The sequence below is a fragment of the Callionymus lyra genome, chromosome 9 (genome assembly GCF_982586985.1).
Source record: "Callionymus lyra chromosome 9, fCalLyr1.hap1.1, whole genome shotgun sequence".
Lineage (NCBI taxonomy): Eukaryota > Metazoa > Chordata > Actinopteri > Syngnathiformes > Callionymidae > Callionymus > Callionymus lyra.
The window spans coordinates 6,003,221-6,030,737 of NC_141826.1; the positions used below are offsets into that span (position 1 = coordinate 6,003,221).

Sequence of the window (27,517 nt, forward strand, 5' to 3'; positions counted from 1 at the left end):
TGTCTCGCCTGCAGTTGATTCAGAACTCTGCAGCGAGAATTCTAACCCGCTCAAGTAGAAGAACTCACATTTCTCCGATCCTTAAAACTCTTCACTGGTTTCCAGTTTCTTTTAGGATAAACTTTAAAATTCTGGTTCTTACTTTCAGAACTATTCATGGTCAGGCTCCTCCTTACATCACTGATCTGATCCAGCCTTACACCCCAGCTCGGGCTCTGAGGTCTGTGGATCAGAATCTACTTTCTGATATCCATCTAGGAGTTATACAGGAGTTCCACCCAAATCAAAATCCAAATGATATATTTAACAAGTTGTTGTCGGCTAACGTTACCTTCCTCACGCAGTGATTCTCATCGCCTGCCTCTCTCTCTCAACAATGACTGTCTGTCAAATCTGCATCAACTTCCTGCTCCCAGGCTCGACCTTTGACACTGTTGAGTATAAATGTCTGGATACAAACCCACTTTTTATCATAGTATTGGCTCTTTTAAATTGATATAGATATTTATTATTTAAATTGTTGACATAAAGATTATATTTAAATATATTCATCATTCATTTTAACAAATCTAGTTTTCATCCTTGGTGAGATTTTAAATGTATTTGTGATACTCACAAAAGTGTTTTGTTTAGATATTATTATATAATGTTTTCTGTCACTTTTTGGTTTGTTGTTTAGTCCCACTAAGAGGGTGTAATAAAGATAAATGTGCAATGCCATGCAGAAAACGGACACAAGGTGGCAGCACTTGCGGGCGACGGTATTCATGGCAATACTTCGCACAAGTGAAACCCAAGAGACTTGGTTCATGAGCACTTGTGGTCCGGTGTCGTTCATGTCCATTGTAATTCCAGGTTGGTTAAGAACTCTTTCTTTAATTCCTCTTACTTTAAACTGTTTATAAGGATTTTTGATATGACAGTTATGTGTGTGAACATAGAAAGTGCTGCGGTTCATGATCGTGGCGATTACTAAAATGGCGTCCGTGGCCGTAGTTAAATGCTTCTGTGTGTATTTTTCTTTTGACTCCTTGACTTTTGTGCGGTAATATTTAATATGTTAAAATAGTCGTGTGTGTGTGGTGTGTGAGTCTGAATTGTGCATTTGTGTGCTATGAAGTTCAGACCAGTTATAGGAGCCGCCCTGGTTGAAAGCACGCGCAGAAATAAATATGTTATACCGTTTTGGCGAGTTAAACTGCAAAAGAGATTCATTTTGTTTTATTAAGTGTTCACTTATGGCATCTACTGTACATAATGTACGATTATTATTCTTGATGAAAGAATGAAGGGTGTATGTTGGAAGTGAAGGAATGATTGATAACAAGAAAATGATTAGTGATTAAAAGACATGGTTTGTTTTCAAAGGAAAATTGTAAAATTGACATTTATGTAAATGTACTTTGAAAGTGGTTTTTAAACCATTGCTAATGCAAAAGAAAAAGAACAAAGGAAGAGTCACGATTGCAGTTTAATGAAAATATGTGAATAAAGATAATCCAAGAGACTTGGTTCATGAGCACTTGTGGTCCGGTGTCGTTCATGTCCATTGTAATTCCAGGATTATCATATCTGTCAGCGAAGGCCCTGCTGGGACCCGCTACATATTATTAGCTTCTCCAGCACTGAAACTAGTCAATAAATATATATTTTCATACACAATATTTTCTCTTTTTCGGTCAAATAAAAATAAAAAGTGCATTTTAGATGTATTAACTTTTGAATATAATAACTATGATTATAATATTACCCTGAAGGTATAATTTTCAAATCATTCATTTTTGATCCTTGTTTATTTAGATTTACAATATAATGGATAAAAAGCTATGATTTGATTTTTATTTTGTTCATGGAGATAATTAGAGTCTCCAGAACGGGAATTTGAACTAGTGTTGTCTGGGGGTCAAGGTGACCCCGAAGGCCCTAAAACAAATGTGTTTGTGGTATCCCTTGTGTTGTCTCAGGGTCAAGGTGAACAACCTCCACCACTGCATATTTGTTCACTTTTTAAAAGTTATTTTGAAACCGACTACACTGTGGAACATCTTTTCAGTTTTGTCTCGTTTTATTTTCATTTTCTAAAAGGTTGAAAGGAGAAACGACTATGAAGATCTTTTGATTTATTTTTTAAATCAAAGTGAAAAGTCAAGTCAAGGTTAACTTCTTTGAGGGTAGAGGATCTAAACCGAGTCTCAGACGGATAAAAATGCCCCTCAATATAAAAAACGAAATTTGAATGAAAATGAAGTAATAAAATGACATGAAGCTAAAACGAAGATAAATCAAAAATAATAAGGAAAATAAATGCAAAGATATCTTGAAAAAAAAGTTTTTTTATTGACCTTGCATGAAATTAATTAATTGAATTTTTGTTTGACCTGAAACTTTGACTTGGATTTAAATTGTGACCTTTATTCACAATAACACCTGGCAAAGTCATCCAAATGTTGCTGCCCTGGAATGAAGGTGCCGCATGAAAACTAGAAGCATGCTTGTGCAAACAACGAGACAAAAGTGAAGGTGAAAGTACGATGAGTGCGTGGGTGTGTGCACGCAAGGGGTGGGAGGAAAGTGGGAGGAGCCTGTAGCCTCAGAAATCCTCCAACGCTCAGAGGACCAGAGAGTTATTTCCCCGACTGTAACTTCCAGGAGCTCACATCAGCCAAAGGCTGCTTGGAAGAGAATCCTCTCAAAACGAACAAATCTGGTGAGTAGGATGTTTGCGTTAACAATGTGTTTTGAATTTCTGTGTAAATGTAAATGTATTTTAACATAAAATCTGGCTGAGGATAGAAGTTGAAGTTGATAATGTTTGTCAGTTTAGTGCCAATAATTAAATATCAGGCTCTAGATGAGGTTAAAAAATGGCAAATAATGGGTTTTTTTGTTCTTAAAAATGATTGTTCAGCATCTTAAAATATTCAGAAGTGTAAGAAAAAATCATGTATGAATGGAAAAAACCCTTTTGTCATTTAAACGCTGTATTATGGTTTTCCTGCAGAGCAAACGGCTTGAATGAGGCTCCGGTCAAGGTCAGCGGCGTCACACGTGCCACCGATCCCAGAGGGAAGCCCAGCCGGAGGTTGGAGGTTCCCCAAAATATGGCCAGTCAGCAAAGGTCAGAAGGAACGCTCAATATCTAACCACTTATTTGTTTCTCTTCCAGTCGTCTCTTTTGACCAAGACCTGGAGCAATCTCACTTTTACGAGGCAGCACTTCAGCTGGTAGACAAAGAGAAGCTTCTGTTTGGTCAATCAGAGGAAGACAAAAAAGTCCTCAAGCTTGTTTCGGACCAGAAAATCCTGGAGACTCTCGTGATCCAGACCATATAGACCAAGAGTCTCTGAAGGGGGAACAAGAAGCGGCCGTGTTAGTGTCCGCCGTGAAAGCAGTCCAGCTGCAGGAGGAGCAGGACCAACTGGTGGATCAAATGGCCGGGTCGGCGCCATCCTGGAGGCAGAGCAGATGGAGGCAACAACACGACCAAGTGCTCACCAGCCTGGTGGAGGAGCGAATGGAGAACCCGTCGGTCTCAGCAGTCCGGTGAAGCAGAACTGCCTCCAGGCGAAGATCCACAGCATGGGCCTGCAGATGAAGGAGGACCTGCTGACGGTCGTGAAGGTGGTCAAGAGCTGCTACCCTCCGGAGATGGACATCTGTCAGTTCTATGCCGAGCTGTACCACCAGTAAATGAGCAAAGGCTTGGAGGAGATTGCAGAGTTCGGGCTGGGGGATGAGGACTGCAAGTTCCTGCTGCAATGGGTCACTGACTATTATCCTGGGTAAGTTGCCCGTCCAACTCCCCACCAATGCTATTCCTACCTTGAACTTCCTTCTTTGTTTTTAACTGGAAATTAAAGTGATTTTATATTTATCAATATAATCTTCTTATTCTATAAGACTGTTTAAGAACCCTCTTTTGGCGCCAGAGATCAACTTTGAAGGTCTAGGAAGTCTGCTGCCTGACCACATGGTGGCGTCGCTGCAGGAGCAGTACCTGAGCAAACAACAGGTATATTTACACATTAACTACACAGTAATATAAGCTTGTAAAACATTATTGAAGAATAAGATAAAAAAACAAACATTTTCCAAGCATTGTTATTTTGTTTCAGGTGGCCAAGACAAGAAAAAACATGTAATTTACCATTTGTTTATTATAAATATAAGTTGTATAAACTGACTCCACCCCTTACAATATGACTTAATTTAGTAACTAGTGAATCGTTTCATTGAAGACAACTTTGATGGGCAAGACAAAAGTAATTTCCATTCATTATTCATTCATCATCAGGTTTGTCCTGAGAGACAAAACTACACAAAGTTATTGAATTATTTAATACATTTTTAAAAATACTTTCACAGTTAATGAATTGGTTTTTTTACATATAGAGTTTGATATTTTGATTCCAATAATTAAAAAATCTGAATTTCCCTATTCCATAAACCAGGGTCACAAAGCGCTTAAACAACAAAACAATACACAGTTAAAATACCTACAAATTAAAAAAGTATTTAAAAAAAAGTTCTTTCTTAAAACCTTTTTTTTTCAAATGTATTTTCTGTTCGATTGTTGTCATTTTGAACAGGCATGGTTGACTGATTTGACAGCATTGCAGTTATATTTTTCTGACACAGGGGGAGCCAACATTTTTTTTTTCAAACTTACGTATTATGACATTAACAACCTTTGGAACAAATGTTTTTATAGATAAGATGTCTCGGTTGATCTTTAACACTTTTCTATTTATACACCTAAGATTGTAGGATTTAATCATAACTCGTGATTGATAACGTATCAAGCTTTTTTTGGTTTGATCAGGCAGAGATGACGACGTTCATCAGTCAAGTCCTGGCGGAAGCGAGGGAATCGTGGAAAAGCGAGCCGACAAAGAAGGACGGAAGCTTCACCATGTCCTATGACATCATTCAGGTATTTGAAAAAAAAGGATTCTTTTGGCTAAATCTAGTAGCGGTAACGTTTCAAACCATGACTTCATTTTCACACTTCAGCTCATCAACGGAATGCTGACCTCAGCGGGAATGGTCGTGGGTGATAGAGAGAAGGTCCAGTGTATAACTTGAACTGAGCGACTCGCTGTGCAGGTAACGTCTCTCACGTCAAAAGAAAAAAGATTCAAATGAATTAATGTTTTAGTTTCAAGGACTTCCAGGAGGACGTCATGAAGCAAAACAAGTGGAGCAGAAAACCGTTCATCAAAGCCAACCTCGGATGGATTCAACAATTCAGGTGGAGCCTCCGACTTCAGGGTGTGACCGCGAGGTGGTCATGTGACTCAACTGTCATGTGTCTGCAGGGATTTTATTTTGAAGAAGAGCTCCATGATCCTGGACGACGTTCGAGAGAGATGCATGAGCGTCCTGGCCGACATGAAACAATCGGCGCACCAGTTCCTACTGAGCCCGGTCCACCAGGCGCTCAAGGTGAGTGTCAATAACAGACGTACAGGTGATCAAAATAAAAATCCATCACTTGTGTCGCCCCAGCCAAACCACAGAAAGCTTGGAACCCACGATTGGCTGCACTCGTCAACGTTCGACAAGATGATCATCCCCTGAATCTTCTCACCAGGTAATAAAAAAGAGCTAAAAAAAAAAAGGTTTTCACGAGCTAAGACTCATGATCCGTGTCTTCAGGAGTTGATCGGACAGCTGCACCAGGAGGTGACGGTGGAATACGTCAGACGGCTGCTGAAGGGAGACGTGAAGCTGAGGAGTCGGGCTCAGCAGCAGGAGGCCTTCGACAGAGTGACGAGCGACGCCGACACTTTACAACGTTGGTTCAGTGATCAGGTGAGAAACTGTGGTGAAACTATGGACGTAGTTCAGTGACATTAGAATATGTTGAATTTAACCTTAAACTTGTTTTTATTGAAATGTTGTTGTTTAAGCATTTAATTGTTTCTTTTAAATAATTGAATTCAATAATGTGTATATATCGAAAGGTTGATTTTGTGGTTACAATTTTTTGAATACTTTCAAAATTAATTAATTGTTTTTTACTGTAGAGTTTGATATTTTAATTCCAATAATTCAAAAATACATTTTCTGATTTCTTTTTTTATTTTTAATCGTAGCCTAAACAAAACATAAACATTCATTATATTTATAGTTATTTAAAAGGCTACCAATTGAACTATAATATAAATGACCTTTATATGTTGAGTGTATCCTCTCGTCCTCAGTTATCGCCAGAATCTCGCGGGATTTCATTGTCCCTTTGCTGATGACATTATGATTGATGCCATGAAAACCGATATTGTAAAATGAAACAGGGTGTGTTTGGTTTCATGCAATACATTTTTGTAAGAATTCTGACCCACTCTAGTAGAAGAACTCACATTTCTCCAATCCTTAAAACTCTTCAATGGCTGTCAGTTTCTCAATGGCTGCCAGTTTCTTTCAAGATCAATTTGAAATTTCTGGTTCTTACTTTAAGAGCTATTCATGGTCTAGCCTCGAAAAGCGCTTTACAAATAACACTTACTTACTTACTTACCTTTAAATATACTAATTATTGAAAAAGATTTTTCAATTAAAATAAATTCAACTTTTCAATATAAAAAAAACATTTAATTTAACTTTTCAAAGAGATAATTAAAAGCTTATTAAAACATGTGTGTGCAGGGGTCCAAAGAAAACTGGCTGAAGGAATACCTGGACATGATTGCGGGAGTGTTGAGCCTCCAGGATGTTCCGGCCATACAGATGCAAGTCGTCACACTGGCCTCCTCGTATCCCCACTTTATCAGGACGAGTATAAAGTCCAGACCAAAAGATCGATGCCATTTTAGAATAACCTGTCATTTATCGAATCGTGTCCATTTCTTTCCAGTGAAAAACGCGTGTCCGCTCTACTGAAACTCAAGACAAACATCTCCAGGGAGGACCGACAGACGGTGAAAAGTATTCTGAACGATACGTTAAGAGAAATCAAAGTGTCCCCTACTCATGTTTTCTTCTTTAAAATTATCATTCCAAATTCCAATAAATACTGCAGATTAATCCCTTGAAATTGTAATTAATTTATGTTCTTGCTCATGTGGCCACAATATTTTTAAGGGATGATATTTGAAAATAAAAGTGTATATTTCTTAATATAATATTTGCAAATGTTGTGTATTGTTTACAAGGCAACTTGTACATTGTAAATATTTGAAAATACTTATGTTTTTTCTAAATTAAAAATGTTTGGAATAAAGGGTGGACTTTTTTTTTTTTTAGAAAAGAGAACGGATTGTCTTGCGTTTCATTTTTAAAATCAAGGGACAAGAGAAAGGGACAATTTCTCAATTTCTCAGTTCCTTCAAATTTAATAAGTTTAATAAGTTTTCCTGTTTTTGTAAAATATACTTTATAGGACTATTAGCTTTTTAGGATTCAGTTTATCCGTCAAACAGAGTTTTATTTTGGCGGGACACGACCCGTAAATGGCTCTTTACACAATAAAGGTTGTCGAGCCCTGATGTAGACAACATCATCTGCTGCATTCAAAAATACTTTTTGATTAAAAATAATTTATTTACACTCAACATATGTACAGCAGTTAAAACGGCGGCTTTAGATGATAAGATTCTTCTTCTTTCTCTCCCTCTTGTGTTTCCTTCCCTGCACACAGAGAAACAAAAAGATTAACAAAACACTTACCAAAAGAGAAAGAGAGAAAATAAAGTTATTTACATAATTATTGCCCGCCGACCAGTCTGGGTGTTTCTCGGCGTGGATTCTTCTCTCATCCTTTGCCATCCCATAGTATAAATCCTTGTCTGGAGACGACAACTTCCGCCACTGTAGAAACAGGGAAAACAGGTCGTCAAACAAGAGCTTTTCGGACTTGTTCAAATCTGGCTGTGTTCTAGACACTCACCATGTGCCCCAGGATGGTGTTGGTCTCGGCACTATCTTTCGGCTTCATGGTGTTTTTTACCATCTGCCTGTTCTCCCTCATGAACACCATGAAGGCGTTCGCTGGTCTCTTGACGTACGGTCTGGCCCCACAGCATCTGGTGGAACATCATATCATTGCCATTAGATCTATGTTATGAGTTAAGTGTGCATTTAGATGAATCAAACGTGAGGACTAACGTGGAAGAGCAGGCCTGAGGCGGAGAAGGAGCGCGGCTGGAGGTCTTCTGGATGTTCTGATTGTTGCTAGAATGAAAAGGAAAGTTAATTTCAAGACGATATTTAAGACGTGGAGTTGGATATGAACATGTGTGACACTAACAAAAAGACGAGCGGGCTCATGACTTCCACAGCTGGTGGCGGCTGAACCCAGAACCCTGGGGGGACTCCACTGTTGACCCAAGTCAACCCAGCTGGGACTTGATGGTAGTGCCTTAGTGTGTTCTCTGACAGCACTCGTCCAAACGATGGAACCGTCGTGGCTCCACATTGGAAGGGGTGGGTTTCAGGGGCCGTCGTCATCTTGAACTCTGAGGTCAAGTCTTTCTCTAACTGCTCGACATCAACCTCTTCAATGAGTTTGAGCAAGAGCAGATCGTCTTGAGCAGCAGAGTCCAAATCAGGAGCAGACGGAAGGTCCCCGATCATGGACAGGAACGTGGAGTGGACTGTGTCCGACTCCGTGCTGGGATCAGTCCACTCGGACGAGAAGCTGCTCAGATCGATAGTGACGAGGTCCATTGTTGAAATCATCTGTACAACAGATTATTGATCAGATAAAATATGTTTAAACCAAAATTAAAACATAATCCTTAACTGTTGAAACAACACTTTCTAGGAAACGTGTATTATTGTGATGTTACTAACAATGATCTGTGGTAATAAACTGTACAATAATTGTACTACTTGTACAAATAAATACATTTATATTTATAATATCTCTTGCTGTTTTAATTAACATGTCAAAGTAATTAAGTTACTGCCTAATTCAAACGAGTCATTTACATTTAAATTACATTAAAAGTATTTTTTATTGACGTGTGTGTTGAGTGACGTTGGATCAGTTGTGGGATTGTTAGCAAAAATGTGGCTAAAGCAGAACTAAGATGGACTCAATTGGAAAAGGTGATACTTACCGAAGGTCCGATGCGAAATACGGTAAATCCAGGTGGAAATTACCTTTTATATCGCTTCGATAAAGACGCATTAAAGGCCTCGTGTACGTCATCATTGACGCAGGTTCAGGTGTCAGCCAATCAGAAGCGAGCGTTCGTCCACTTGCAGGTGTCATCGCCGTCATGTTTTCGTACATCGGTGAGGACTCGATGTTCCGTGGGTGACCGTTTTTTGTTGTTTATTTGTTTCATTTCTTAAAAGATTTGTTTGTTACCTTCTCTTCGAAGTTTTTGATTCAAGGTTGTACTTGTCACGCGGCTAACACTAAAACGAGCCATTACACTTGTCAACGTTGACCACGACAACCTTTTTATCCTGTTGAGATCCTTGTGTCGCTACACGGGGAAATAAACATCTCACTATCGTCGATATGGTTTAATAAATCTATCAATTTGGCTTATTATTTTCGAAGCTTATTCGTTTATTTAATCCAACCTCTGTAGCATGACGTTAGCATGTAGCTAAGCTAATGCCGCCTTATTTCACCTAATTTTTCGCCCATCAGAACCTAGTAGATAAAGGTTAGTTAATAAACAGCGATTGTAATTGAATTTTGCATTATTACTCGAAAACAACTTATTTAGGAGTAGTTTTCCGTTTTGTTTTTCAAATGGTGTCCAGCAGGGGGCAGTACCTCGGTGTGACGCCAAAGTCTAAACCCAATTTACTTAATTAAATCTTGTTTTTTATTATATTAATGTTTTTGGTGCTGTTTCTTATTGTTAAATAATGTTTGTTTTTTACTATTATTTAAAGAATAATGTCGCTACTCTCAGTCTGAAACGTGTTATGTCCATAAAGATCATTATTATTAATAATCATTGAGAAGCTCGAAAAGAACATGTGAGGAAAGATCGTATTCGGTAAAAAGTTTTTATGTATCTATTACACATTTTTACATCATTTGGCTGCAGCAAACATAGATTAAAAATGTAAAATTACTTCATTTTCAATTTTAAGTAGAGAAACCAAACAGGAACACAACAAATTAGAACCGTTTGAAGATCCAAATGTTTTTTTTCATAAAATAAGAATAACTAAACATGAGGTAAAAGTTGTTTTTGTTGAGAAGAAATGTCTATTTTCTGTTTTGTATTTACTTAATTATCCATTTACCATGAAACCTGAAAATTGAATCTTGTTTTTAATCATATTCCTTTTTTGGTGCTGTTCTGGGTGCTGCTGCTCTCCTGCAGAAGATCCTGGAGGTGGATATAAATCTTCCGGTGGTGAAGGTCGAGCAGATGACCCGCCGCTCCTGATTCCATTTCTGGCGTCAGTCTCACAAGCTTAGTTTGAACGTCAGTCTGAACAGCTAGTAGATGCTTTTCAAGGTTCGTATCATCTTTCACTTCCATCCCTTTGAACTGTTGATCCACAAATGTGTCAATGACTTTTATTTCCTCCTTAGGATCTTCATCATCTGATAGTAGAAATCCTTGTCCTGCGACGACAACTTCCGCCACTGTATAAACAGGAAAACAGGTCGTCAAACAAGAGCTTTTCGGACTTGTACAAATCTGGCTGTGTTTTAGACACTCACCATGTGCCCCAGGAGGGTGTTGGCCTCTGCATCTTCAGGCTTCATCGTGTTTTTCACTTTCTCCCTGTTCTCCCTCATGAACACCATGAAGGCGTTCGGTGGTCTCTTGACATAGGGTTTTCTGGCCCCACAGCATCTGGTGGAACATCAGATCATTGCCATTAGATCTATGTTATGAGTTAAGTGTGGGTTGTTGCTGGAATGAGATAGAAAAATGATATTTAGAATCAGAATTAATATTAAAAAATGTACAAAAAGGAGACAAAACTTGTGTGACACTTACAAAAAGGCGAGAGGGTTCATGGTTGGCACTGCTGGAACATTCTGGAGACACAAACACGAAGAAGGTCATGAACAGCTACTACATCAACAGTTGACAGTTGATCAGCCACTGTCCTGCTGTTGGAAAACAACGTGTTGTTCGTACGTGTTTCCATGTATGAAGGGATGAATCATCATCGGTGGAAGCTGCACCCAGAACCCCGGGGGGGGGGGGGGGGGGCGCCACCGTCGATCCATCTCCCTCCTGTCTGGACCGGATAGTTCTGCCCGACAGTGTTCTCCGACAGCACCGGTGACTCCAGGGCCTCGACTTCATCGAGGAGTTTCATCAACTCCTCAAAGTCAATTTGAGGAGCAGAGTTGGAATCTGACGGAAGATCCCCGAATATTTCCTGGAGCGTTGAGGGTCCACGCCGGAGAGAAACTGCTTGGATTCGGAACAACGAAGTCCATCGTGGAAATCATCCGTGTAATAGTTTGAAAATGTCATTTATAATTCTTTAATAAATACTCTGAGCAGAAACGTGTCTTTACCTTCTTCAGACGTCTGGAGATACAAGGTGTAAAATACTCTGTTGAACCTGAGATGAAGACAGAAAAAGAAATTTAAAATATATTGCCAATGGCTCATAAATTAAAGTGTAAGGTGCTAATTTGACAAGGTTTATATTTAACACTTAATGAACAAACAGTTGAGAGCAGCTAGAAATGCAGTATATGTTGTCAGGTGCATTATTATGGGCTGTTTATGATCCAATCCACTGATAAAAATCTAAATATTATGTGGATTAACACAAAAAACAATGGATAAATATTTATTATTACAGTTCACGTCATTTTGAAAATATATTAGGCTAATAATTCAATCACATGACTTGTTTAATGTTGTTTTTTTATTTTAAAGTAATCAACTTGAATTAATTTTGACACACTTACAGTCTTTATAGTTTATTTCAACCTAATACTGGGGAAATTGACCATTTACAGTAAATAAACACATACAGTGGATCTTTATTGATAAATAAGTACAAATAAGTTTCAGATCAAATATTTTTTAACCAAAATTAAAACATAAACCTTAACTGTTGAAACAACACTTTCTAGGCAACGTGTATTATTGGAATGTTACTAACAATGATCTGGGGTAATAGACTGTACAATTATTTTCCTACTTGTACAAATAAATACATTTATATTTATAATATTTCTTGCTGTTTTAGTTAACATGTCAAAGTAATAAAGTTATTGCGTAATTCAAACGATTCATATACATTCAAAATCACATTAAAAGTAGTTTTTATTGACATGTGTGTTGAGTGACGTTGGATCAGTTGTGCCTAAAGCAGAACTAAGATGGACTCAATTGGAAAAGGTGATACTTACCGAAGGTCTGATGCATTTTATATCACGTCGACACAATAAAGGCCTCCTTCACACTCCCTTTAGCTAAATAACGGACACACACAGCTTGCTGCTCGGTGTTGCCATCTCTAGCCTCAAATCTGCAGGTGGGGTAGTTTAAAGTAACTTACTACGTCAACCAGGTGTCACCTCTCAGTGTCTACTCTCTGTGACATCTCTCTCTGAAGCCCATCAACTTCCATCTCTCTGCCTCCGCACTCCGCTCCACTTAGTCTGAAGCAACATGAAAACATTACTGTTTATTAACGTACAAATATGTACATAGTTCAAATTTTTTATGGTCTTCAGTTTTCCCATGGAATTATAATAACAGTTTTTTTAGTGATTAAAAGACATGGTTTGTTTGTCTAGACAAAGCGGAACAACAGTTACTGGGAGAGATGAAAGTTGATGAGCAAAAGCGGAGGTGAGTTGACTATCAATGAATGATGTCCCAATGTTTTCCTTCTTTTTTTTGCATCAGTCATTTGATGAGGAATATGAGGAAAAAAGAAAAAACTGTCAGTTTCTTACAGAATGCATTTTGATCAGGTGACTTTTTTGTCACAAGGAAGGATGGGATAACTTTGTAAACAGAGCAGCTTTCGCTGTTATTATAATTCCATGGGAAAACTGAAGACCATAAAAAATGTGAACTATGTACATATTTGTATATTTATAAACAGTAATATTTTCATGTTGCTTCAGACTAAGTGGTAGTGCAGAGGCAGAGAGATGGAAGTTGATGGGCTTCAGGGAGAGATGACACAGAGAGTAGACACTGAGAGGTGACACCTGGTTGAAGTAGTAAGTTACTTTAAACTACGCCACCTGCAGATTTGAGGCTAGAGATGGTATATATATACCATATATATATGGTATATATACTTTTAATGTAATTTAAATGTATATGAGTCGTTTGAATTACGCATTAACTTAATTACTTTGACATGTTTATTAAAACAGCAAGAGATATTATAAATATAAATGTATTTATTTGTACAAGTAGGAAAATAATTGTACAGTTTATTACCATAGATAGATCATAGTAACATCACAATAATACATGTTGCCTAGAAAGTGTTGTTTCAACAGTTAAGGTTTATGTTTTAATTTTGGTTAAAAAATATTTGATCTGAAACTTATTTGTACTTATTTATCAATAAAGATACACTGTATGTGTTTATTTACTATAAATGGTCAATTTCCCCAGTATTAGGTTGAAATAAATTATAAAGACTGTATGTGTGTCAAAATGAATTCAAGTTGATTACTTTAAAATAAAAAAACAACATTAAACAAGTCATGTGATTGAATTATTAGCTTAATATATTTTCAAAATGACATCTGAACTGTAATAATAAATATTTATCCATTGTTTTTTGTGTTAATCCATGTAAAATTTAGATTTTTATCAGTGGATTGGATCATAAACAGCCCATAATAATGCACCTGACAACATATACTGCATTTCTAGCTGCTCTCAACTGTTCATTCATTAAGTGTTAAATATAAACCTTGTCAAATTAGCACCTTACACTTTAATTTATGAGCCACTGGCAATATTTTTAATTTCCTTTTTCTGTCTTCATCTCAGGTTCAACAGAATATTTTACACCCATATCTCCAGACGTCTGAAGAAGGTAAAGACACGTTTCTGCTCAGAGTATTTATTAAAGAATTATAAATGACATTTTCTAACTATTTCACAGATGCTTTCCACGATGGACTTCGTTGTTCCGAATCCGAGCCGTTTCTCTCCGGCGTGGACCGATCCCAGCGAAGAGTTGGACACTGTCCTCTCAACGCTCCAGGAAATGTTCGGGGATCTTCCGTCAGATTCCAACTCTGCTCCTCAAATTGACTTTGAGGAGTTGATGAAACTCCTCGATGAAGTCGAGGCCCTGGAGCCACGAAAAGACTCGACCTCCGGACTTGTCGACACGACAACGTACGACATCAACCCGCTACAATGTGGAGCCCCGACAGTGCCGTGTCGTATAGACCGGTGCTGTCGGAGAACACTGTCGGGCAGAACCATCCGGTCCAGACAGGAGGGAGATGGATCGACGTTGGCGCCCCCCCGGGGTTCTGGGTGCAGCTTCCACCGATGATGGCTCATCCCTTCTTACATGGAAACACGTACGAACAACACGTTGTTTTCCAACAGCAGGTCAGTGGCTGATCAACTGTCAACTGTTGATGTAGTAGCTGTTCATGACCTTCTTTGTGTTTGTGTCTCCAGAATGTTCCAGCAGTGCCAACCATGAACCCTCTCGCCTTTTTGTAAGTGTCACACAAGCTTTGTCTCCTTTTTGTACATTTTTTAATATTAATTCTGATTCTAAATATCATTTTCTATCTCATTCCAGCAACAACCAGAACGTCCAGCCGACCTCCGGCTTCGCTCCTTCTCTTCCTCCGGCCTGCACTTCCCAGTTAGTTCTCTCGCTTTTTTTACTTTTCCAAAAATGCAACCTTCACTCATAAAATTGATCTAATGTTGTCAATGATCTGATGCGGTTGTGGCAAAAAACCACCCTACGTCAAGAGACCCTGAACGCCTTCATGGTGTTCATGAGGGAGAACAGGGAGAAAGTGAAAAACACGATGAAGCCTAAAGACAGTGCAGAGACCAACACCATCCTGGGGCACATGGTGAGTGTCTAAAACACAGCCAGATTTGTACAAGTCCCAAAAGCTCTTGTTTGACAACCTGTTTTCCTGTTTCTACAGTGGCGGAAGTTGTCGTCGCAGGACAAGGATTTCTACTATCAGATGATGAAGATCCTAAGGAGGAAATAAAAGTCATTGACACATTTGTGGATCAACAGTTCAAAGGGATGGAAGTGAAAGATGATACGAACCTTGAAAAGCATCTACTAGCTGTTCAGACTGACGTTCAAACTAAGCTTGTGAGACTGACGCCAGAAATGGAATCAGGAGCGGCGGGTCATCTGCTCGACCTTTACCACCGGCAGATTTATATCCACCTCCAGGATCTTCTGCAGGAGAGCAGCAGCACCCAGAACAGCACCAAAAAGGAATATGATTAAAAACAAGATTCAATTTTCAGGTTTCATGGTAAATGGATAATTAAGTAAATACAAAACAGAAAGTAGACATTTCTTCTCAACAACAACAACTTTTTCCTCATGTTGAGTTATTCTTATTTTATAAAAAAAAAACATTTGGATCTTCAATCGGTTCTAATTTGTTGTGTTCCTGTTTGGTTTCTCTACGTGAAATTGAAAATGAAGTCATTTTACATTTTTAATCTATGTTTGCTGCAGCCAAATGATGTAAAAATGTGTAATAGATGGATAAAAACTTATTACCAAATACGATATTTCCTCACATGTTCTTTTCGAGCTTCTCAATGATTATTAATAATAATGATCTTTATGGACATAACACGTTTCAGACTGAGAGTAGCGACACTATTCTTTAAATAATAGTAAAAAACAAACATTATTTAACAATAAGAAACAGCACCAAAAACATGAATATAATAAAAAACAAGATTTAATTAAGTAAATTGGGTTTAAACTTTAGCGTCACACCAGAGATACTGCCCCCTGCTGGACACCATTAGAAAAACAAAACGGGGAAAAACGGAAAACTACTCCTAAATAAGTTGTTTTCGAGTAATAATGAAAAATTCAATCACAATCGTTGTTTATTAACTAATCTTTATCTACTAGGTTCTGGTAGTGAGTGACACATGTGCGAAAAAATAGGTGAAATAAGGCGGCATTAGCTTAGCTACATGCTAACGTCATGCTACAGAGGTGGGATTAAATAAACGAATAAGCTTCGAAAATAATAAGCCAAATTGATAGATTAATTAAACCATATCGACGATAGTGAGATGTTTATTTCCCCGTGTAGCGACACAAGGATCTCAACAGGATAAAAAGGTTGTCGTGGTCAACGTTGACAAGTGTAACGGCTAGTTTTAGTGTTAGCCGCGTGACAAGTACAAACTTGAATCAAAAACTTCGAAGAGAAGGTAACAAACAAATCTTTTAAGAAATGAAACAAATAAACAACAAAAAACGGTCACTCACGGAACATCGAGTCCTCACCGATGTACGAAAACATGACGGCGATGACACCTGCAAGTGGACGAACGCTCGCTTCTGATTGGCTGACACCTGAACCTGCGTCAATGATGACGTACACGAGGCCTTTAATGCGTCTTTATCGAAGCGATATAAAAGGTAATTTCCACCTGGATTTACCGTATTTCGCATCGGACCTTCGGTAAGTATCACCTTTTCCAATTGAGTCCATCATAGTTCTGCTTTAGCCACATTTTTGCTAACAATCCCACAACTGATCCAACGTCACTCAACACACATGTCAATAAAAACTACTTTTAACGTAATTTAAATGTAAATGACTCGTTTGAATTAGGCAGTAACTTAATTACTTTGACATGTTAATTAAAACAGCAAGAAATATTATAAATATAAATGTATTTATTTGTACAAGTAGGAAAATTATTGTACAGTTTATTACCACAGATCAATGTTAGTAACATCACAATAATCCATAATACATAATACACGTTGCCTAGAAAGTGTTGTTTCAACAGTTAAGGTTTATGTTTTAATTATAATTTAATTATATTTTTTAAAGAATTATAAATGACTTTTTTTGTACAGATGATTTCAACGATGGACCTCGTCACTATCGATCTGAGCAGCTTCTCGTCCGATTGGACTGATCCAAGCATGGAGTCGGACACAGTCCACTCCACGTTCCTGTCCATGATCGGGGACCTTCCGTCTGCTCCTGATTTGGACTCTGCTGCTCACGATGATCTGCTCTTGCTCAAACTCATTGAAGAGGTTGATGTCGAGCAGTTGGAGAAGGACTTGACCTCAGAGTTCAAGATGACGACGGCCCCTGAAACCAAACCCTTCCAATGTGGAGCCACGACGGTTCCATCGTTTGGACGAGTGCTGTCAGAGAACACACTAAGGCACTACCATCAAGTCCCAGCTGGGTTGACTTGGGTCAACAGTGGAGTCCCCCCAGGGTTCTGGGTTCAGCCGCCACCAGCTGTGGAAGTCATGAGCCCGCTCGTCTTTTTGTTAGTGTCACACATGTTCATATCCAACTCCACGTCTTAAATATCGTCTTGAAATTAACTTTCCTTTTCATTCTAGCAACAATCAGAACATCAGGTCGACCTCCAGCCGCGCTCCTTCTCCGCCTCAGGCCTGCTCTTCCACGTTAGTCCTCACGTTTGATTCATCTAAATGCACACTTAACTCATAACATAGATCTAATGGCAATGATATGATGTTCCACCAGATGCTGTGGGGCCAGACCGTACGTCAAGAGACCAGCGAACGCCTTCATGGTGTTCATGAGGGAGAACAGGCAGATGGTAAAAAACACCATGAAGCCGAAAGATAGTGCCGAGACCAACACCATCCTGGGGCACATGGTGAGTGTCTAGAACACAGCCAGATTTGAACAAGTCCGAAAAGCTCTTGTTTGACGACCTGTTTTCCCTGTTTCTACAGTGGCGGAAGTTGTCGTCTCCAGACAAGGATTTTTACTATGGGATGGCAAAGGATGAGAGAAGAATCCACGCCGAGAAACACCCAGACTGGTCGGCGGGCAACAATTATGTAAATCACTTTATTTTCTCTCTTTCTCTTTTGGTAAGTGTTTTATTAATCTTTTTGTTTCTCTGTGTGCAGGGAAGGAAACACAAGAGGGAGAGAAAGAAGAAGAATCTTATCATCTAAAGCCGCTGTTTTAACTGCTGTACATATGTTGAGTGTAAATAAATTATTTTTAATCAAAAAGTCTTTTTGAATGCAGCAGATGATGTTGTCTACATCAGGGCTCGAGAACCTTTATTGTTTATAGAGCCATTTACGGGACGTGTCCCGCCAAAATAAAACTCTGTTTGACGGATAAACTGAATGCTAAACAGCTAATAGTCCTATAAAGTATATTTTACAAAAACAGGAAAGAAAATTATGAACTAATAAATGGTCTGTTTTAAACATGTAGCATGTGTCTGAAAGTTTAACTCTTTATACTCTTTATGCAGAAATTAAAAGAGAAATCTGGGGCCATCTTGTTACAAAGAAGTAGACGTTTCCCTCGTTTATGAGTTTAAATATACACTAAAAGTTCAACAGAGGTCCCGTATAAAGAGCTAGCAAGCTAAATGCTAAGTGGCTAACTCTTAATCCAGGACTGTCATATTTTAAGATAAATTAATAAAATAAATAGGAAACTATTTTTATGGACCATGACTGGAATGTGGGGCCATTCCCTGTCCTTCAGAGGGCTTTTCCTCTCCTCCTTTTCCCTGCAGCGGTGATTCTCAGCGGACGTGTTTACAGTAACTTCTGCTTCTGAAGTCTTCGCCAACTCGTCTCGGTTCAGCCATCATTCATAGTAAATAAAAACAAGGAAACAAGTTGGCTGAGAAGGCAGTACATCTTACATTGATGACGTCCAGGTATTGTTCTAGAACGGTGCGTCAATAACAACATTCATTTGACACCTCGGCACATGACATTAGAACTCCTGTTTTTCTTAATGATAATCTTTTAAACTGACTCAACAAGAGAATTTATCTTGTTTTGTAAACAAATGCATAGTATGTTGTGGCCGGCAGCTACACTTTAGGGACACTTGGCGGCGCCAGAAGCAACATTTTAAACCTTATGTATTTTCCCTTTTTAATAAGACTGTGCTTTGAGCAGTAAGATATTCCAAAAGACAGACTTGAACTTGATTTTTAGACCAAGGAAACTAATAAAACTTCAATTTGAAGGCACACGGGCAGGATATGGGACATTTTCCCTTTCTCTTGATTTTAAAAATGAAATGCAAGACAACCCGTTCTCTCTTCTAAAAAAAAAAATATTGTGGCCTCATGAGCAAGAACAAAAATTAATTAAAATTTCAAGGGATTAATCTGCAGTATTTATTGGAATTTGGAATGATAATTTTAAAGAAGAAAACATGAGTAGGGGACACTTTGATTTCTCTTAACGTATCGTTCAGAATACTTTTCACCGTCTGTCGGTCCTCCCTGGAGATGTTTGTCTTGAGTTTCAGTAGAGCGGACACGTGTTTTTCACTGGAAAGAAATGGACACGATTCGATAAATGGCAGGTTATTCTAGCATGACATCGATCTTTTGGTCTGGACTTTATACTCGTCCTGATAAAGTTTGTATTTTGGTACCTGAGGTCGGGATACGAGGAGGCCAGTGTGACGACTTGCATCTGTATGGCCGGAACATCCTGGAGGCTCAACACTCCCGCAATCATGTCCAGGTATTCCTTCAGCCAGTTTTCTTTGGAACCCTGCACACACATGTTTCAATAAGCTTTTAATTATCTCTTTGAAAAGTTAAATTAAATATATGAATACATCATACATAAAATGCACTTTTTCTTCTTTTTTTTTATTTGACCGAAAAAGAGAAAATATGGGGTTTGAAAATATATTTTTATTTACTAGTTTCAGTGCTGGAGGAGCTAATAATATGTAGCGGGTCCCAGCAGGGCCTTCGCTGACAGATATGATAATCCTGGAACCAGAAACTGTTTCCTTCAACTGATAAAAATCTCTAAACTTAGGAAAATGTTGTCGGAACATGATCTGGAGCTTGTAATCCATGCGTTTGTTTCTTCTCGTCTGGACTATTGTAACAGTTTGTTTCCATGTCTTAACAAGAAGGAGCTGTCTCGCCTGCAGTTGATTCAGAACTCTGCAGCGAGAATTCTAACCCGCTCAAGTAGAAGAACTCACATTTCTCCGATCCTTAAAACTCTTCACTGGTTTCCAGTTTCTTTTAGGATAAACTTTAAAATTCTGGTTCTTACTTTCAGAACTATTCATGGTCAGGCTCCTCCTTACATCACTGATCTGATCCAGCCTTACACCCCAGCTCGGGCTCTGAGGTCTGTGGATCAGAATCTACTTTCTGATATCCATCTAGGAGTTATACAGGAGTTCCACCCAAATCAAAATCCAAATGATATATTTAACAAGTTGTTGTCGGCTAACGTTACCTTCCTCACGCAGTGATTCTCATCGCCTGCCTCTCTCTCTCAACAATGACTGTCTGTCAAATCTGCATCAACTTCCTGCTCCCAGGCTCGACCTTTGACACTGTTGAGTATAAATGTCTGGATACAAACCCACTTTTTATCATAGTATTGGCTCTTTTAAATTGATATAGATATTTATTATTTAAATTGTTGACATAAAGATTATATTTAAATATATTCATCATTCATTTTAACAAATCTAGTTTTCATCCTTGGTGAGATTTTAAATGTATTTGTGATACTCACAAAAGTGTTTTGTTTAGATATTATTATATAATGTTTTCTGTCACTTTTTGGTTTGTTGTTTAGTCCCACTAAGAGGGTGTAATAAAGATAAATGTGCAATGCCATGCAGAAAACGGACACAAGGTGGCAGCACTTGCGGGCGACGGTATTCATGGCAATACTTCGCACAAGTGAAACCCAAGAGACTTGGTTCATGAGCACTTGTGGTCCGGTGTCGTTCATGTCCATTGTAATTCCAGGTTGGTTAAGAACTCTTTCTTTAATTCCTCTTACTTTAAACTGTTTATAAGGATTTTTGATATGACAGTTATGTGTGTGAACATAGAAAGTGCTGCGGTTCATGATCGTGGCGATTACTAAAATGGCGTCCGTGGCCGTAGTTAAATGCTTCTGTGTGTATTTTTCTTTTGACTCCTTGACTTTTGTGCGGTAATATTTAATATGTTAAAATAGTCGTGTGTGTGTGGTGTGTGAGTCTGAATTGTGCATTTGTGTGCTATGAAGTTCAGACCAGTTATAGGAGCCGCCCTGGTTGAAAGCACGCGCAGAAATAAATATGTTATACCGTTTTGGCGAGTTAAACTGCAAAAGAGATTCATTTTGTTTTATTAAGTGTTCACTTATGGCATCTACTGTACATAATGTACGATTATTATTCTTGATGAAAGAATGAAGGGTGTATGTTGGAAGTGAAGGAATGATTGATAACAAGAAAATGATTAGTGATTAAAAGACATGGTTTGTTTTCAAAGGAAAATTGTAAAATTGACATTTATGTAAATGTACTTTGAAAGTGGTTTTTAAACCATTGCTAATGCAAAAGAAAAAGAACAAAGGAAGAGTCACGATTGCAGTTTAATGAAAATATGTGAATAAAGATAATCCAAGAGACTTGGTTCATGAGCACTTGTGGTCCGGTGTCGTTCATGTCCATTGTAATTCCAGGATTATCATATCTGTCAGCGAAGGCCCTGCTGGGACCCGCTACATATTATTAGCTTCTCCAGCACTGAAACTAGTCAATAAATATATATTTTCATACACAATATTTTCTCTTTTTCGGTCAAATAAAAATAAAAAGTGCATTTTAGATGTATTAACTTTTGAATATAATAACTATGATTATAATATTACCCTGAAGGTATAATTTTCAAATCATTCATTTTTGATCCTTGTTTATTTAGATTTACAATATAATGGATAAAAAGCTATGATTTGATTTTTATTTTGTTCATGGAGATAATTAGAGTCTCCAGAACGGGAATTTGAACTAGTGTTGTCTGGGGGTCAAGGTGACCCCGAAGGCCCTAAAACAAATGTGTTTGTGGTATCCCTTGTGTTGTCTCAGGGTCAAGGTGAACAACCTCCACCACTGCATATTTGTTCACTTTTTAAAAGTTATTTTGAAACCGACTACACTGTGGAACATCTTTTCAGTTTTGTCTCGTTTTATTTTCATTTTCTAAAAGGTTGAAAGGAGAAACGACTATGAAGATCTTTTGATTTATTTTTTAAATCAAAGTGAAAAGTCAAGTCAAGGTTAACTTCTTTGAGGGTAGAGGATCTAAACCGAGTCTCAGACGGATAAAAATGCCCCTCAATATAAAAAACGAAATTTGAATGAAAATGAAGTAATAAAATGACATGAAGCTAAAACGAAGATAAATCAAAAATAATAAGGAAAATAAATGCAAAGATATCTTGAAAAAAAAGTTTTTTTATTGACCTTGCATGAAATTAATTAATTGAATTTTTGTTTGACCTGAAACTTTGACTTGGATTTAAATTGTGACCTTTATTCACAATAACACCTGGCAAAGTCATCCAAATGTTGCTGCCCTGGAATGAAGGTGCCGCATGAAAACTAGAAGCATGCTTGTGCAAACAACGAGACAAAAGTGAAGGTGAAAGTACGATGAGTGCGTGGGTGTGTGCACGCAAGGGGTGGGAGGAAAGTGGGAGGAGCCTGTAGCCTCAGAAATCCTCCAACGCTCAGAGGACCAGAGAGTTATTTCCCCGACTGTAACTTCCAGGAGCTCACATCAGCCAAAGGCTGCTTGGAAGAGAATCCTCTCAAAACGAACAAATCTGGTGAGTAGGATGTTTGCGTTAACAATGTGTTTTGAATTTCTGTGTAAATGTAAATGTATTTTAACATAAAATCTGGCTGAGGATAGAAGTTGAAGTTGATAATGTTTGTCAGTTTAGTGCCAATAATTAAATATCAGGCTCTAGATGAGGTTAAAAAATGGCAAATAATGGGTTTTTTTGTTCTTAAAAATGATTGTTCAGCATCTTAAAATATTCAGAAGTGTAAGAAAAAATCATGTATGAATGGAAAAAACCCTTTTGTCATTTAAACGCTGTATTATGGTTTTCCTGCAGAGCAAACGGCTTGAATGAGGCTCCGGTCAAGGTCAGCGGCGTCACACGTGCCACCGATCCCAGAGGGAAGCCCAGCCGGAGGTTGGAGGTTCCCCAAAATATGGCCAGTCAGCAAAGGTCAGAAGGAACGCTCAATATCTAACCACTTATTTGTTTCTCTTCCAGTCGTCTCTTTTGACCAAGACCTGGAGCAATCTCACTTTTACGAGGCAGCACTTCAGCTGGTAGACAAAGAGAAGCTTCTGTTTGGTCAATCAGAGGAAGACAAAAAAGTCCTCAAGCTTGTTTCGGACCAGAAAATCCTGGAGACTCTCGTGATCCAGACCATATAGACCAAGAGTCTCTGAAGGGGGAACAAGAAGCGGCCGTGTTAGTGTCCGCCGTGAAAGCAGTCCAGCTGCAGGAGGAGCAGGACCAACTGGTGGATCAAATGGCCGGGTCGGCGCCATCCTGGAGGCAGAGCAGATGGAGGCAACAACACGACCAAGTGCTCACCAGCCTGGTGGAGGAGCGAATGGAGAACCCGTCGGTCTCAGCAGTCCGGTGAAGCAGAACTGCCTCCAGGCGAAGATCCACAGCATGGGCCTGCAGATGAAGGAGGACCTGCTGACGGTCGTGAAGGTGGTCAAGAGCTGCTACCCTCCGGAGATGGACATCTGTCAGTTCTATGCCGAGCTGTACCACCAGTAAATGAGCAAAGGCTTGGAGGAGATTGCAGAGTTCGGGCTGGGGGATGAGGACTGCAAGTTCCTGCTGCAATGGGTCACTGACTATTATCCTGGGTAAGTTGCCCGTCCAACTCCCCACCAATGCTATTCCTACCTTGAACTTCCTTCTTTGTTTTTAACTGGAAATTAAAGTGATTTTATATTTATCAATATAATCTTCTTATTCTATAAGACTGTTTAAGAACCCTCTTTTGGCGCCAGAGATCAACTTTGAAGGTCTAGGAAGTCTGCTGCCTGACCACATGGTGGCGTCGCTGCAGGAGCAGTACCTGAGCAAACAACAGGTATATTTACACATTAACTACACAGTAATATAAGCTTGTAAAACATTATTGAAGAATAAGATAAAAAAACAAACATTTTCCAAGCATTGTTATTTTGTTTCAGGTGGCCAAAACAAGAAAAAACATGTAATTTACCATTTGTTTATTATAAATATAAGTTGTATAAACTGACTCCACCCCTTACAATATGACTTAATTTAGTAACTAGTGAATCGTTTCATTGAAGACAACTTTGATGGGCAAGACAAAAGTAATTTCCATTCATTATTCATTCATCATCAGGTTTGTCCTGAGAGACAAAACTACACAAAGTTATTGAATTATTTAATACATTTTTAAAAATACTTTCACAGTTAATGAATTGGTTTTTTTACATATAGAGTTTGATATTTTGATTCCAATAATTAAAAAATCTGAATTTCCCTATTCCATAAACCAGGGTCACAAAGCGCTTAAACAACAAAACAATACACAGTTAAAATACCTACAAATTAAAAAAGTATTTAAAAAAAAGTTCTTTCTTAAAACCTTTTTTTTTCAAATGTATTTTCTGTTCGATTGTTGTCATTTTGAACAGGCATGGTTGACTGATTTGACAGCATTGCAGTTATATTTTTCTGACACAGGGGGAGCCAACATTTTTTTTTTCAAACTTACGTATTATGACATTAACAACCTTTGGAACAAATGTTTTTATAGATAAGATGTCTCGGTTGATCTTTAACACTTTTCTATTTATACACCTAAGATTGTAGGATTTAATCATAACTCGTGATTGATAACGTATCAAGCTTTTTTTGGTTTGATCAGGCAGAGATGACGACGTTCATCAGTCAAGTCCTGGCGGAAGCGAGGGAATCGTGGAAAAGCGAGCCGACAAAGAAGGACGGAAGCTTCACCATGTCCTATGACATCATTCAGGTATTTGAAAAAAAAGGATTCTTTTGGCTAAATCTAGTAGCGGTAACGTTTCAAACCATGACTTCATTTTCACACTTCAGCTCATCAACGGAATGCTGACCTCAGCGGGAATGGTCGTGGGTGATAGAGAGAAGGTCCAGTGTATAACTTGAACTGAGCGACTCGCTGTGCAGGTAACGTCTCTCACGTCAAAAGAAAAAAGATTCAAATGAATTAATGTTTTAGTTTCAAGGACTTCCAGGAGGACGTCATGAAGCAAAACAAGTGGAGCAGAAAACCGTTCATCAAAGCCAACCTCGGATGGATTCAACAATTCAGGTGGAGCCTCCGACTTCAGGGTGTGACCGCGAGGTGGTCATGTGACTCAACTGTCATGTGTCTGCAGGGATTTTATTTTGAAGAAGAGCTCCATGATCCTGGACGACGTTCGAGAGAGATGCATGAGCGTCCTGGCCGACATGAAACAATCGGCGCACCAGTTCCTACTGAGCCCGGTCCACCAGGCGCTCAAGGTGAGTGTCAATAACAGACGTACAGGTGATCAAAATAAAAATCCATCACTTGTGTCGCCCCAGCCAAACCACAGAAAGCTTGGAACCCACGATTGGCTGCACTCGTCAACGTTCGACAAGATGATCATCCCCTGAATCTTCTCACCAGGTAATAAAAAAGAGCTAAAAAAAAAAAGGTTTTCACGAGCTAAGACTCATGATCCGTGTCTTCAGGAGTTGATCGGACAGCTGCACCAGGAGGTGACGGTGGAATACGTCAGACGGCTGCTGAAGGGAGACGTGAAGCTGAGGAGTCGGGCTCAGCAGCAGGAGGCCTTCGACAGAGTGACGAGCGACGCCGACACTTTACAACGTTGGTTCAGTGATCAGGTGAGAAACTGTGGTGAAACTATGGACGTAGTTCAGTGACATTAGAATATGTTGAATTTAACCTTAAACTTGTTTTTATTGAAATGTTGTTGTTTAAGCATTTAATTGTTTCTTTTAAATAATTGAATTCAATAATGTGTATATATCGAAAGGTTGATTTTGTGGTTACAATTTTTTGAATACTTTCAAAATTAATTAATTGTTTTTTACTGTAGAGTTTGATATTTTAATTCCAATAATTCAAAAATACATTTTCTGATTTCTTTTTTTATTTTTAATCGTAGCCTAAACAAAACATAAACATTCATTATATTTATAGTTATTTAAAAGGCTACCAATTGAACTATAATATAAATGACCTTTATATGTTGAGTGTATCCTCTCGTCCTCAGTTATCGCCAGAATCTCGCGGGATTTCATTGTCCCTTTGCTGATGACATTATGATTGATGCCATGAAAACCGATATTGTAAAATGAAACAGGGTGTGTTTGGTTTCATGCAATACATTTTTGTAAGAATTCTGACCCACTCTAGTAGAAGAACTCACATTTCTCCAATCCTTAAAACTCTTCAATGGCTGTCAGTTTCTCAATGGCTGCCAGTTTCTTTCAAGATCAATTTGAAATTTCTGGTTCTTACTTTAAGAGCTATTCATGGTCTAGCCTCGAAAAGCGCTTTACAAATAACACTTACTTACTTACTTACCTTTAAATATACTAATTATTGAAAAAGATTTTTCAATTAAAATAAATTCAACTTTTCAATATAAAAAAAACATTTAATTTAACTTTTCAAAGAGATAATTAAAAGCTTATTAAAACATGTGTGTGCAGGGGTCCAAAGAAAACTGGCTGAAGGAATACCTGGACATGATTGCGGGAGTGTTGAGCCTCCAGGATGTTCCGGCCATACAGATGCAAGTCGTCACACTGGCCTCCTCGTATCCCCACTTTATCAGGACGAGTATAAAGTCCAGACCAAAAGATCGATGCCATTTTAGAATAACCTGTCATTTATCGAATCGTGTCCATTTCTTTCCAGTGAAAAACGCGTGTCCGCTCTACTGAAACTCAAGACAAACATCTCCAGGGAGGACCGACAGACGGTGAAAAGTATTCTGAACGATACGTTAAGAGAAATCAAAGTGTCCCCTACTCATGTTTTCTTCTTTAAAATTATCATTCCAAATTCCAATAAATACTGCAGATTAATCCCTTGAAATTGTAATTAATTTATGTTCTTGCTCATGTGGCCACAATATTTTTAAGGGATGATATTTGAAAATAAAAGTGTATATTTCTTAATATAATATTTGCAAATGTTGTGTATTGTTTACAAGGCAACTTGTACATTGTAAATATTTGAAAATACTTATGTTTTTTCTAAATTAAAAATGTTTGGAATAAAGGGTGGACTTTTTTTTTTTTTAGAAAAGAGAACGGATTGTCTTGCGTTTCATTTTTAAAATCAAGGGACAAGAGAAAGGGACAATTTCTCATATCCTGCAAGTGTTCCTTCAAATTTAATAAGTTTAATAAGTTTTCCTGTTGTTGTAAAATATACTTTATAGGACTATTAGCTTTTTAGGATTCAGTTTATCCGTCAAACAGAGTTTTATTTTGGTGGGACACGACCCGTAA

At 38.2% G+C, this 27,517-nt stretch overlaps 2 pseudogenes; both read left to right on the plus strand.

The window, feature by feature from the left end:
- Window positions 1-435: 435 nt before the first annotated feature.
- On the plus strand, window positions 436-14,619 carry LOC148071566 (tumor necrosis factor alpha-induced protein 2-like; annotated as a pseudogene).
- A 5,871-nt stretch (window positions 14,620-20,490) lies between these two features.
- LOC148071567 (tumor necrosis factor alpha-induced protein 2-like) lies at window positions 20,491-27,278 on the plus strand (annotated as a pseudogene).
- Window positions 27,279-27,517: the final 239 nt, after the last annotated feature.